The 14,945-nt window shown below is 50.5% G+C and overlaps 1 pseudogene; it reads right to left on the reverse strand.

The window, feature by feature from the left end:
- Window positions 1-9,237: 9,237 nt before the first annotated feature.
- LOC131270389 (large subunit ribosomal RNA) overlaps window positions 9,238-14,945 on the reverse strand; it is an 11,036-nt pseudogene continuing 5,328 nt past the window's right edge.

Genomic DNA, 14,945 nt, shown 5'->3' on the forward strand with positions numbered 1-14,945 from the left:
GCCCATATCCCCCCTTTGGGGGCCAGATATCGAAAAAAGTTCTGATTCAAAAAGTTGCGCATTAACGTGTTCTAGTTATGCCTAGAACATTTCACTTCGCTAGCTGGCCTGCAACTTAGCCGTAATTGGGATTTTAGGGTGTTCTTGGAGGGCCCATTTCCTGCGACTTGGTATCTTTTGGGCCCAATGTTTCTCTGATATCTCCACGAGTTTTCCAGATAGCCTTTTCAAACTTTCAGGGTGCCTAGAACACCTCAAGACCTTTCCAACGCTATGCCGTTTGCCTCGCTCGGACATCTACAGCCAAAGTTATTCGAGGTACACGGTACCTTACCCTGTTTTCTCAGTACTTGGTCGAAAATTTCGATCAGCCATATGACCGACTTGGACAACCCTGAGCGGGTTGGCCCCATATAACTAAACTTTCGTCTCGTGGAGGCAAACTTATAAATATTCCAAGTCAACTCGCTATCTCGTACCGCCTTGACGGTATACTTGGTCCAAAGGCCATTTCCAGCGACTTGGTCGCAATTTCGCTCTAAGTTTCGCTAATACCTTCGTCCGTGGACATGGTGATTTTTTGTTCGTATTTTTCCTTGATAGTCCCACTCAAGACTATTCCATACCAGAGCCAAGCGTCCCGCTAAGTGCCATACAGCCTGAGCAGTAATTCATGAAAGGTACCTCTACCAGTTTTTGCCATACTTGGGTACAAACTTTGTATCGCCCATATCTCCACTTTGGAGGCCAGCCAGCACCTTTGCCCCATATACTTTTTTCTTGGTCATACCATGCACTAAATATAATTGTTCTACGCCAACTTGCTATCTCTTCTCTAACTTGCCGTTATTCTTGGTCCAAGTCCCATTTCATTCGTTTTCGGACCCATTTTGCTATATGTTTCACTAATAGCTTCGGCCATGGACAAGCTGATATTCTGTTTGTATTTTTGCTTGATAGTCCCACTCAAGACCATTCCAAAACACACCGCAACTTGTCGCTCGGTGGCAAACTGACCGAGTTATAATTCATGAAAGATACCTCAACTTGGTACACCATGTGGTCGGCCCAAACCATATACCGACCAAACGACCGACTTGGAGCACCCTGACCGGGTTGCCCCCATATAATGAAAGTTGCGTCTCTACACGCCCAACTTATGAATATTCTACGCCAAGTCGCTATCTCTTACCGGTAAGCCGGTATTCACCTTCCAAGGGTGATTTTGGTCAAGTGCCATTTCCTGCGACTTGGTCCCCGAATTGGACCATCATCACCTAATATCTCCGTGGTCTTTCAACTCAGCCTCATAAAACTTTCAGGGTAGATAGGTCTCCCCAAGACCTTTCCAACGGTGAGCCGTTTGCCTCGCTCGGCCATCTACAGCCGAAGTTATTAATGGTACTTGGTACCTTACCCTGTTTTTTCCATACTTGTTCGTACTTGGGTACAAACTTTGGATCGCCCATATCTCCACTTTGGAGGCCAGCTAGCACCTTGGCCCCATATACTTTTTTGTTGGTCATGCCATGCACCAAATATAATTGTTCTACGCCAACTTGCTATCTCTTCTCCAACTTGCCGTTATTCTTGGTCCAATTCCCATTTCATTCGTTTTTGGACCCATTTTGCTATATGTTTCACTAATAGCTTCGGCCATGGACAAGCTGATTTTCGATTGGTATTTTTCCTTGATAGTCCCACTCAAGACCATTCCAAAACACACCGCAGCTTGTCGCTCGGTGGCAAACTGACCAAGTTATAATTCATGAAAGGTACCTCAACTTGGCACACCACGTGGTCGGCCCAAACCATAAACCAACCAAACGACCGACTTGGAGCACCCTGACCGGGTTGGCCCCATATAATAAAAGTTGCGTCTCTACACGCCCAACTTATGAATATTCTACGCCAAGTCGCTATCTCTTACCGGTAAGCCGGTATTCACCTTCCAAGGGTGATTTTGGTCAAGTACCATTTCCTGCGACTTGGTCCCCGAATTGGACCATCATCACCTAATATCTCCGTGGTCTTTCAACTCAGCCTCATGAAACTTTCAGGGTAGATAGGTCTCCCCGAGACCTTTCCAACGATATGCGCTTTGCCTCGCTAGGCCATCTACAGCCGAAGTTATTCATGGTACTTGGTACCTTACCCTGTTTTTTCCATACTTGTTCGTACTTGGGTACAAACTTTGAATCGCCCATATTTCCACTTTGGAGGCCAGCCAGCGCCTTGGCCCCATATACTTTTTTGTTGGTCATACCATGTCCAAAATATAAATGTTCCACGCCAACTTGCTATCTCTTCTCCAACTTGCCGTTATTCTTGGTCCAAATCCCATTTCATTCGTTTTCGGACCCATTTTGCTATATGTTTCACTAATAGCTTCGGCCATGGGCAAGCTGATTTTCAATTTGTATTTTTCCTTGATAGTCCCACTCAAGACCATTCCAAATCACACCGGAACTTTCCGCTCGGTGGCAAACTGACCGAGTTATAATTCATGAAAGGTACCTCACCTTGGTACACTACGTGGTCGGCCCAAACCATAAACCGACCAAACGACCGACTTGGAGCACCCTGACCGGGTTGCCCCCATATAATGAAAGTTGCGTCTATTCACGCCCAACTTATGAATATTCTACGCCAAGTCGCTATCTCTTACCGGTAAGCCGGTATTCACCTTCCAAGGGTGATTTTCGTCAAGTGCCATTTCCTGCGACTTGGTCCCCGAATTGGACCATCATCACCTAATATCTCCGTGGTCTTTCAACTTAGGCTCATGAAACTTTCAGGGTAGATAGGTCACCTCGAGACCTTTCCAACGATATGCGGTTTGCCTCGCTCGGCCACCTACAGCCGAAGTTATTCATGGTACTTGGTACCTTACCCTGTTTTTTCCATACTTGTTCGTACTTGGGTACAAACTTTGAATCGCCCATATCACCACTTTGGAGGCCAGCCAGCGCCTTGGCCCCATACACATTTTTGTTGGTCATACCACGCACTAGTTATAAATGTTCTACGCAAGCTTGCTATCTCTTCTCCAACTTGCGGTTATTTTTGACTCAAGTCCCATTTCCATAGTTTTTGGTACCAATTTGCTCTATGTTTCGCTAATAGCTTCGCCCAAGGACTTTGTGATTTTTTGTTCGCATTTTTCCTAAATAGTCCCACTCAAGACTATTATAAATCACTTCTTAGCTTGTCGCTCAGTGCCATACAGCCAGAGTTTTAATTCATGAAAGGTACATCACCTTGGTACACCACGTGGTCGGTCCAAACCATCAACCAACCATATGACCGACTTCGAGTCGAGCTAGCGGCTAGGCCCCGTATAATTAAATGCGTGTCTTGATGCGGGCTACTGACGGTCTGAACAATGTAGCTCGCTAGCTCGTCTCTAAACTTGTGTTTTGGTCGAATATTGGGTGTTCATGTACCACTTCGGGTAACATGGACTTTGGTGCAACTTTACCACATGTGCACTTAATAACTTCCCGGTCATTCAAGTCTTTGCCTTCATACTTTCAGGGTAGTTAGGTCTCGTCGAGACCTTTCCATACATATGCCAAACTCATCGATCGGACATCTATAGCCCGAGTTATTCGCGGTACACCGTACCTTACCCTGTTTTTTCCTCAATTGGGTACAAACCTTGGAACACCCATATCGCCCCTTTAGAGACTAGCTGGCACGTTGGCCTCATATAATGATAAGTGCACCTCAACTAGGGCTACTGACGGTCAGAACATTTCAACTTGCTAGCTCGGGCCCACACTTGTGTTTTTCTCGAATATATGGTTCAAGTGTGCCACTTTGGGCACTTTTGGACATTTTGTCCCCACACAACTTTCTTGCCTTGGTAGATAGGGTCTTGTGTTCTCGGGCAAAAAGATGCACCAAGATATGGTCTAACTTTCGTTCTTATACCGCAAAGCGCTATCTCCAACACCCGAGGAGATAGAAAGTGATTATGTTCGGTATATCGGTCTTCCATGGCCTACTATGGTAAGCCCCTGCAGGTATGCAACCGAAGGTGCTTGGTACATATATTTGGTGCAATATCGGTGCAAAGTAGGTGTTTCCTTGATCGGGCTATAACTTTCTTGGTTGATGTTGGATTGCTTTGCGGTCTTCGGGGGATAGTTAGGGAACATGTTGGCCAACATTTTCTTATTCCTCAGCCTGGCCGTACCTCTTACCGTCTAGGCGGTATTCATGCTCTAAGTTGGAACTTGTGTTCCATCGGGCAACTTTTCTGACTTTGACGCTTAATAACTTCCGTTCATATGCAGTCTAAGCTCTGCAACTCTCAGGAAAGCTAGTACTACTCATTTCCTTTCCATATCAGTCTTTGGCTTGTCGATCCGATGTCTACAGCCTTAGTTATTCACGTTCCCTGTGAAGGTAGGTTTTTGCCCATTTTACAGTTCATGTGGTAACATTCCCGGACTTTGCCGGCTTTCTCTTCATGTGGTAACTTGCTTGCTCATGTGGTAACTTGATAGTGTATTTCCGACAGACCCAATCTGGGACTTAGCCGATTTTTCTCTTCATATTATATGAATCCATCACTAGGCCATCTTGCTTGCTTGTGTGGTAACTTGAAAGTGTATGTCTGACAGACCCAATCTTGGACTTAGCCGATTTTTCTCTTCATATCATATGGATCCATCACTAGGCCATCTTGCTTGCTTGCGTGGTAACTTGGAAGTGTATTTCTGACAGACCCAATCTGGGACTTAGCCGATTTTTCTCTTCATATTATATGAATCCATCACTAGGCCATCTTGCTTGCTTGTGTGGTAACTTGAAAGTGTATGTCTGACAGACCCAATCTTGGACTTAGCCAATTTTTCTCTTCATGTCATATGGATCCTTCACTAGGCCATCTTGCTTGCTTGTGTGGTAACTTGGAAGTGTATTTCTGACAGACCCAATCTGGGACTTAGCCGATTTTTCTCTTCATATTATATGGATCCATCACTAGGCCATCTTGCTTGCTTGTGTGGTAACTTGGAAGTGTATTTCTGACAGACCCAATCTGGGACTTAGCCGATTTTTCTCTTCATATCATATGGATCCATCACTAGGCCATCTTGCTTGCTTGCGTGGTAACTTGGAAGTGTATTTCTGACAGACCCAATCTGGGACTTAGCCGATTTTTCTCTTCATATTATATGGATCCATCCTTAGGCCATCTTGCTTGCTTGTGTGGTAACTTTGAAGTGTATTTCTGACAGACCCAATCTGGGACTTAGCCGATTTTTCTCTTCATATTATATGGATCCATCACTAGGCCATCTTGCTTGCTTGTGTGGTAACTTGATAGTGTATGTCTGACAGACCCAATCTCGGACTTAGCCGATTTTTCTCTTCATATCATATGGATCCATCACTAGGCCATCTTGCTTGCTTGTGTGGTAACTTGATAGTGTATGTCTGACAGACCCAATCTGGGACTTAGCCGATTTTTCTCTTCATATCATATGGATCCATCACTAGGCCATCTTGCTTGCTTGTGTGGTAACTTGGAAGTGTATTTCTGACAGACCCAATCTGGGACTTAGCCGATTTTTCTCTTCATATTATATGGATCCATCCTTAGGCCATCTTGCTTGCTTGTGTGGTAACTTTGAAGTGTATTTCTGACAGACCCAATCTGGGACTTAGCCGATTTTTCTCTTCATATTATATGGATCCATCACTAGGCCATCTTGCTTGCTTGTGTGGTAACTTGATAGTGTATGTCTGACAGACCCAATCTCGGACTTAGCCGATTTTTCTCTTCATATCATATGGATCCATCACTAGGCCATCTTGCTTGCTTGTGTGGTAACTTGATAGTGTATGTCTGACAGACCCAATCTGGGACTTAGCCGATTTTTCTCTTCATATCATATGGATCCATCACTAGGCCATCTTGCTTGCTTGTGTGGTAACTTGGAAGTGTATTTCTGACAGACCCAATCTGGGACTTAGCCGATTTTTCTCTTCATATTATATGGATCCTGGACTTAGCCGATTTTTCTCTTCATATCATATGGATCCATCACTAGGCCATCTTGCTTGCTTGTGTGGTAACTTGGAAGTGTATTTCTGACAGACCCAATCTGGGACTTAGCCGATTTTTCTCTTCATATTATATGGATCCTGGACTTAGCCGATTTTTCTCTTCATATCATATGGATCCATCACTAGGCCATCTTGCTTGCTTGTGTGGTAACTTGGAAGTGTATTTCTGACAGACCCAATCTGGGACTTAGCCGATTTTTCTCTTCATATTATATGGATCCTGGACTTAGCCGATTTTTCTCTTCATATCATATGGATCCATCATTAGGCCATCTTGCTTGCTTGTGTGGTAACTTGATAGTGTATTTCCGACAGACCCAATCTCGGACTTAGCCGATTTTTCTCTTCATATTATATGGTTCCATCACTAGGCCATCTTGCTTGCTTGTGTGGTATCTTGAAAGTGTATGTCTGACAGACCCAATCTCGGACTTAGCCGATTTTTCTCTTCATATAATATGGATCCTGGACTTAGCCTGTTATTAGGTTATTATATATGGATCCTGGACTTAGCCGATTATTAGGTTATTATATATGGATCCTGGACTTAGCCGATTTTTCTCTTCATATAATATGGATCCGGGACTTAGCCGATTATTAGGTTATTATATATGGATCCTGGACTTAGCCGATATTTCTCTTCATATAATATGGATCCGGGACTTAGCCAATTTTTCTCTTCATATAATATGGATCCGGGACTTAGCCGATTTTTCTCTTCATATAATATGGATCCGGGACTTAGCCAATTTTTCTCTTCATGTGGTAACGTATGCCAATCGCTCACAAGTCATGGGATAAGGGTACTTGTGTTCTTCCATCTTCTAAGTCCCGCACGGGGACATCGTGATCGCCCCAAGTCCGGAATAGCGCCAAGTCAAGCCCCACGGTGGCCGTGCAGGACCTGTTAGCGGCGGCCCCACTGACAGCACTAATCCGGACTTAGAAATTATATCTTTCTAATCGAACACCACACACGCAACACCACCATACCACCATCTCCTTGCAAGTACCTAAGTACCCGCAACTCCATGGTGAAGGCAATGTCACTCCATCACCAACCTCTTTGCATTGCAAGCACTTGCGTACCTACAACACTCCGAAGAAGGCAACGGCGCGCGATGCTCGACTCCACACACCACACCACACCATACCACCGATGGCCAGCCAGCCAGCCAGCCCAGCTAAGGGCTAACCCACCAACCAACCACCAATGGCCTAGGCCAGCCGGATCCCACCTTCAAGTCCAAGCACAGCCAAGTGCAAGTACCGCCAAGTGTTCACCAACCAACCATCACACCAGGTCAGCCGGCCAGTACCCACCTTCAAGTGCCATTACCCTCGGGTGCAAGCCCAATCAAGTGTTAACCAACCAACCCGGCCAAGGCAGCCAACAGGCCGGCACCCTACAGCACCGACCCGCCATCACCACCTCAACCGTTGACCATGCAAGTGGCCTCGGACAACAGGTGACACCCGAAGTACATCCGAAGAACGTATATCAAGTGTTTGCTCACCAAGTCCTCAACCAACCCCAAGTACCCGGAGGTACCCAGAGTGTTGGATCCGCCAACCCGTCCCGGCACTCCAAGTCCTTGCGAACCCAAAGTGTTTGCCCGGTAGGGCCATTGTATCACAACGCTTGCGACCATGCAAGTGGCCTCGAACAAGGTGACAGGGGTATCTTCACCAAGTTCTCAACCAACCCCAAGTACCCGGAGGTACCCAGAGTGTTGGGTCCGCCAACCACTACCAGCACTCCAAGTCCTCGCGAACATAAAGTGTTTGCCCGGTAGGGCCATTAGACCACAACGCTTGCTAACCATGCAAGTGGTCTCGGACAACAGGTGACACCCGAAGTACATCCGGAGAGTGTACAACAAGTGTTTGTTCACCAAGTCCTCAACCAACCCCAAGTACCCGGAGGTACCCAGAGTGTTGGGTCCGCCAACCACTACCAGCACTCTAAGTCCTCGCGAACCCAAAGTGTTTGCCCGGTAGGGCCATTAGACCACAACGCTTGCTAACCATGCAAGTGGTCTCGGACAACAGGCGATACCCGAAGTACATCCGAAGAGTGTATATCAAGTGTTTGTTCACCAAGTCCTCAACCAACCCCAAGTACCCGGAGGTACCCAGAGTGTTGGATCCGCAAACCCGTCCCGGCACTCCAAGTCCTTGCGAACCCAAAGTGTTTGCCCGGTAGGGCCATTGTATCACAACGCTTGCTACCATGCAAGTGGCCTCGGACAACAGGTGACACCCGAAGTACATCCGGAGAGTGTACAACAAGTGTTTGTTCACCAAGTCCTCAACCAACCCCAAGTACCCGGAGGTACCCAGAGTGTTGGATCCGCCAACCCGTCCCGGCACTCCAAGTCCTTGCGAACCCAAAGTGTTTGCCCGGTAGGGCCATTGAATCACAACGCTTGCTAACCATGCAAGTGGTCTCGGACAACAGGTGACACCCGAAGTACATCCGGAGAGTGTATATCAAGTGTTTGTTCACCAAGTCCTCAACCAACCCCAAGTACCCGGAGGTACCCAGAGTGTTGGATCCGCCAACCCGTCCCGGCACTCTAAGTCCTTGCGAACCCAAAGTGTTTGCCCGGTTGGGCCATTAGATCACAACGCTTGCTAACCATGCAAGTGGTCTGGAGTATAGGTGATACTGACATACCACCGAGATGGTACATCTAGTATTGGGTCACCAAAACCAAACCAACCCCAAGTATCAACCCGGCATACTCAGAGTGATGGATCCGCCAACCCGTCCCGGCACTCCAAGTCCTTGACGAACCGAAAGTGTTTGCCCGGTAAGGCCATTAGATCACAACGCTTGCTACCCCACGGCGAGCTAAACATGCAAGTGGTCTTAGGCAACAGGTGACACCCGAAATTCATCCGAAGATGGAATATCAAGTGTTTAATCACCAAGCCAGCATCCAAACACCAAGTACCCCGGGAGGACCCGATGCGTTGCGACCATCTCCAAGTTCTTGACGAACCCGCAGTGAAAGGCGGTAAGGCCTCTGGGCCGCAACGCTCGCATGTGTTAACCCGCAAACACCACTGACCGGTCGGTCCACCGCAAGGGTGGGTCCAACTAGTCCACACACGGTATGCCGCATGTGCCCCCCGGGGGGAGCACACCGCACACAACCACCAAGCATGGGTCGCCTGAAAGGATCGAAATGTACATCTCTCTTCAATGCGTAGCGCCCAGCCTGCAAACCCGTCGTTTTCGGGTGGTCTTAGGAGTCGAAACTATTCTTGGAAGATCGGCAAGCACAACGCCTTTTCCCACTTCAGGTACTTCGGCGAGCGCACTCGCGATAGGCTCAGTTTGAGGGTTTCCAATAAATGGAAAGAGTCTATAGAAGACTCAATCCGGTCTCGTGATGTTATTAGCCATCTAGCTAACGACTCCTATACATATACTACCAGCCTGGTTCGGTTACGACCTTAGAGGCGTTCAGGCATAATCCGACGGACGTAGCGTCATACCAAAGTCCGCTCGGACTAGTATTGAGCCATTGGTCCGTACCTGTGGTTCCTCTCGTACTGCACAGGAATTCCATTGAGATAGTACTTGCACACCAGTAGGGTAAAACTAACCTGTCTCACGACGGTCTAAACCCAGCTCACGTTCCCTTGAAAGGGTGAACAATCCTACGCTTTGTGAATTTTGCTTCGCAATGATAGGAAGAGCCGACATCGAAGGATCAAAAAGCCACGTCGCTATGAACGCTTGGCGGCCACAAGCCAGTTATCCCTGTGTGAGCTGTCAAACGCTGTAGTGTCAACACGTGCTGAGCGTCGCTCCGTGTTTTTCATAAAAATTTCGCGTAAAGAGTTTAAAGAACCCACGAAAGTTTGTTTAAATCGTTAAAACTAGTGCCAATCTACAGATTAGTAGTGAAAACCGCATTAAAATCATCGATTTCAACGAAAAATAAGAAAGAAAAGTGTTTGTTTACATTTTGTATGGAGAGCGGCCCGGGGCGTAGCCCCATTTGGGACTACGTGTTTTTCGGTTAAAAAAGTGTCCGGATCCTGGCCGGATGTGGTTTTTTAGATGACAGATGGTGTTTTAAAACGAAAGTCAGAGAAAACCGTATGAAAAAAGACGAATTCAGCGCAAAATAAGTGTAAATAAAGTGAAAGCACGCGGTGCAAAAATTTTGGCAGGTGAAGATTCGATCGTCCATTTTCCAGCCGGATTCGGACTCGAAGATCCGAGCGATTTCACCTAAGCCGAATCGGGCTCCGTGTCATCTGATCCAGTTTTTCAAAAAAGGACCGTTGGTGCCGGATTTTCGGGTCGTTCAAATTGACCGTTGGTGGAGTCGGTGGCCGTTGGTTTGAAGTGGCCGTTAATTCAAATCGGTCGGTAATTCAAATTGGCCGGTTATCCAAATTGGCCGGTATTTTTAATTGACCGTTGGCGGCAGTGTGTCCCGGATAGGTGTCCCGGCTGGGGGTGAAATGTTTCAAGTGTCCCGGCTGAAATATTTCATGGACCAACCATCCGGTTGAAATGTTTCAGTGAAACTTTTCAAGGTGTCTCGGCTAAGAGTGAAATGTTTCATGTGTCTCGGCTGAAAAATTTCGAGGTTCGATCATCCCGGTGAAATATTTCAGTGTGTCTCGGCTAAACTTGGTTCCGAAGTTGGCCGCCAGGCGGCGCCACCAGTACCAGCGGATTGCCAGCATTGCCACCAGGCGGCGCTTCGGGTCGTGGCGGGTGTCTCGGCTCACGGAGATTTCGAACACTGTTACCAGGCGGCGGCACTGGTGCTGAGCTTTTCAACGTCACAACCAGGCGGCGCCTTCAGTTCATCAAGTGTCTCGGCTGGTGGAGATCACCGGTTATCACAACCAGGCGGCACTCTGAGTTTTATGGCGAGTGTATCGGCTGGCGGTTTGCGGATTTGTCAACCAGGCGGCACCTGATCGCAGAGAAGAACTGAGATATAAGTTCAGATTTGGAAAGGGGAAAAAGATTGGTTTGGCCTTTTATTTGTTGGAGTTTCTATTTCGCACCGGTACTTGGCCTTCCTCCACTCCCCTTCCCCTTCCCACCTTCCCTTCCCAGACACTCCACCCTGGCTCTCCGCAACCTAACCCACTGCCCACAGCGATTTTCAGGGTTGCAGTAGGGGAATGGAGCAGGCATCGGGGGAGCCTTCGACGCGTCGGTCCGTCAGGCTCCGGTCCACCTGCGACGCTACCGCGCCATCGCCGAAGGACGACGGGGACAAAGTGATGACATCATCGGTTGCGCTGCCGTTGACTCGGCAGCGAAAGGGAGGCAGTGTCGCGCCATCGACTGCGACGCCCACTCGGCCGGTGGTGGTGGTGCAGCGGATGGCCCTGCTAGCCAGTGATATGGAGATTTCAGAGGAGAGCGACGAGGACGAGCTCAACTCAACCGTCGTCCAGCAGGTGGCCGAAGTCCCGCAGCAGGAGCCGACTATCGCAAGCCTCAGCAGCGAGTTGAGGGAGCTCCGGGCAACCGTCGAGACTCTCCTCGCTAAGGTTAGCGAGATGGAGACGGGCCGGGCGACGGCAAAGGATGGCGACGCGGAGCTGAAGACAAAGCTGAAGTTGTTGTCTCGTGAAAATCAGGAGCTGAAGCGAGACAACATTAGCCTTCGTGAGCGTGCGGCAGCCAGCGAAAGAGAACTTATGCTGCTCCAAAGTGGACTCCACTCGATGGGAGAGTTGGCGGTAGCTACGCAGCAGCAACAACAACATGTCGTCGACTCCAGTGCTGTTGGGCAAAGCCAGCATCCACCTGGCGACACTCCCAAACGAAAGCGGACCCGGGCAAGGCGCGGCAAGAAAAAAGAGGGCGAACCGACGGGCATGAACGAAGTCATCACGCCTGATGTCCCCGAGATCCCGGTCGAGGCCGTCTTGTCCCAGGCCATGGCTCCAGGAAAGCCAAAACCGAAGGTAAAGAAAGCAGCGGCTGTGGCAACCAAGATGCATGCGCAACCAGCATCCTTTGCTAAAGTCGTGGCCAAGGGAGACAAGAGAGCAGCACCACAGAAAGCGGGAAAGAGCGCTGCTAAAGTGGAGAGGCCTGCGGTGATCGTCCTCGAGGCCAACGAGGGCAAGGCCTTCCTCGACACATACAAGGCAGTGCGTTCCAAGACCAATGTGGATCAGTTCGTGGCGAGGGTTTGCCGCACAGGGGAGCGGAAGCTGTCGCTGTGGCTGAAGCCGAACACGGACTGCGAGAGTGTGCTGGCCGATGTCAGCGAAGCCATCAAGGAGGATGGAGTGGCCCACCTCCTTGTCGACAAGCAGACGGCCGCGATCACAGGAATCGACATGCTGGCGACTGTCGACGACTTGATTTCGGCGATTAAGCGACAGGCGGGGCTGACGGTTCCGGGCGAGGCAGTTCGGCTGTGGCGGCGGTACGACGGGCTGCAGAAAGCCCATATCAAGCTGCCGCGCGGGCAGTGCCAGCTTCTCGACGGTCACCGGGTCACCATAGGGAACACGAGTTGCGTCGTGCAGGCGCTCGCATCGGTCCCTGCAGGAGAGCAGCTCTGCTACCGCTGCTTTGGCAAGGGGCACCGCTCTCGCGAGTGCACCGGCCCTGACTACTCCAAGTGCTGCTTCCGTTGCGGTTCGAAGCAGCACAAGGCCAAGGAGTGCAGCTCGGGCCCCAAGTGCCTTACGTGTTCCGGACAACATCAGACAGGTTCACCGGTTTGCAGCGGAAGTAGCCAGCCGTCATGTTCCCGCTAGCTACGAACACCACTGTTAGAGGGCGTGACGCTGGGTTGAAGATCCTCCAGATCAACTTGGCGCGCAGCAGGGTAGCACAAGACCTCATGCTCCAGACCGCACGGGAGCAAAGGATCGACATTGTGCTGGCGTCGGAGATCTACCGTGTTCCACCCAATAACGGGAACTGGGCGGTGGACTCGACAGCGAAGGCAGCTGTTATAACGACCGGAGCCTTGCCCATACAGCGAGTCTGGGCAAGTAGGGTAGGACTGGTGTCGGTCCAGGTGGCGGGGGTGACCTTCATCTCTTGCTACGCCCCACCAACACCGGGATGGACGGACGAGGACTACCAGCGGCTGCTCGACGAGATCGATATCGAGGCCAGAGCACACCCCCTCGTAGTCTTGGCGGGCGACTTCAATGCCTGGCACGTGCGATGGGGCAGCGCGAGGACGAAGCCGCGTGGTGAAGATCTCGCCGAGGTCGTCGACCAGCTTGACCTGGCGATCTTGAACCGCGGCAGTGTGCCCACGTTCGTCGGCAACGGCAGTGCTACTGAAAGTGTGGTCGACGTGTCCTTCGCCAGTCCGGCCATTGAACCCGGTAACGACTGGCGGGTGCTCGACACTTTCACCAACAGTGACCACAGATACGTGAGATTCAGCGTATCCGCGACACCAGTCAGCAGCGCTTCACCACACCAGCAGAGGCAACCGCAACAACAGCACCAGCATCGCGACCGGCAGCGACAACGCGAGCAGATTGGACCGAGATGGAAGTTGCGTCAATTCCATCCCGAAGCCTTCCAGATCGCGCTCCAGGCTTCCGGGTTTGCCGAAGCGGCTGTATCACCGGCGACTCTCACCGCTGGACTTACTAGAGCCTGCGATGAGGTGATGCAGAGGGCACCGCCAGCGCAGTTTTTGGTGAGACCGGAAATGTACTGGTGGACGCAGGAAATCGGCCTTCTCAGGGAGCAGTGCAAGTCATCTGAGGATGCGATTTTGACCGCCGGAACCGGTGCACAGCGAGAGTTGGCCAGAGAACGGCACAGGAGCTGTAAGAAGGAACTCGCCCGTGCCATCAAGGCAAGCAAGGACCGTAGCTTTGATGAGATGATTGCGGAAGCTGAGGACAACGTCTTCGGCACTGCCTACAAGGTAGTAACGTCACGCCTTAAGGGTAGCCGCGTCCCCCCGGAGCGAGATCCTGCGATTCTACAGCACGTCGTGTCGGAACTCTTCCCGGATCATGGCACTTTTGAGTGGCCTGCACCGGATCGGGTCGATTGGGGGCAGACAACGCAGGAGCCAGTGAGGGAGGTATCGGATGAGGAGCTCTTGGCGATCGCGGCGCGGATGGTGCCCACTAAGGCCCCGGGACCCGATGGCATCATCAATGCGGCACTGAGGGTCGCTGTTCGCGAGCACACGGAGACGTTCCGCCGCGTGTTCCAGGAGTGCTTCGATCAATGCACCTTTCCCGCTGACTGGAAGCGACAACGACTTGCTTTGCTACCCAAGTTCGGAAGACCTCAGGGCGATCCGTCATCCTTTCGGCCTCTTGGGATGCTCGACGGATCAGGCAAGATCTTGGAGCGGCTGATCTTGGATCGCCTAAATGAACACCTGGAAGACCCAGATCACCCTCGCCTGTCGCCGTCTCAGTATGGATTCAGAAAGGGCAGGTCTACAATACAGGCGATTGAACGTGTTAAGGAGGCCGGCCAGCGTGCGATGGCCCACCGAATGACGGATCGGAGGGCTAACAAGTGTCTGATGGTGGTGTCATTGGATGTACGCAATGCTTTTAACACGGCGAGCTGGCGGTCCATCGCCAAAGCACTGCAAGGAAAGCACGTTCCGGCATGCCTGCAGCGGATACTGGAAAGCTGGTTTCGGGGACGGCTGCTGGTTTATGAGACGTCGGACGGTCCGGTCACCCGGGAATTGTCGGCGGGAGTCCCACAGGGTTCCATACTTGGTCCGACGCTGTGGAACACCATGTATGACGCCGTCCTGTCCATCGACATGCCCGCCGGTGTAGAGCTTGTCGCCTTCGCTGACGACCTCGTGCTCCTGGCACCAGGACCCACGCCAGCACTGGCCGCGAGT

The sequence above is a fragment of the Anopheles coustani genome (assembly GCF_943734705.1).
Source record: "Anopheles coustani chromosome X unlocalized genomic scaffold, idAnoCousDA_361_x.2 X_unloc_26, whole genome shotgun sequence".
NCBI classification, from domain to species: domain Eukaryota; kingdom Metazoa; phylum Arthropoda; class Insecta; order Diptera; family Culicidae; genus Anopheles; species Anopheles coustani.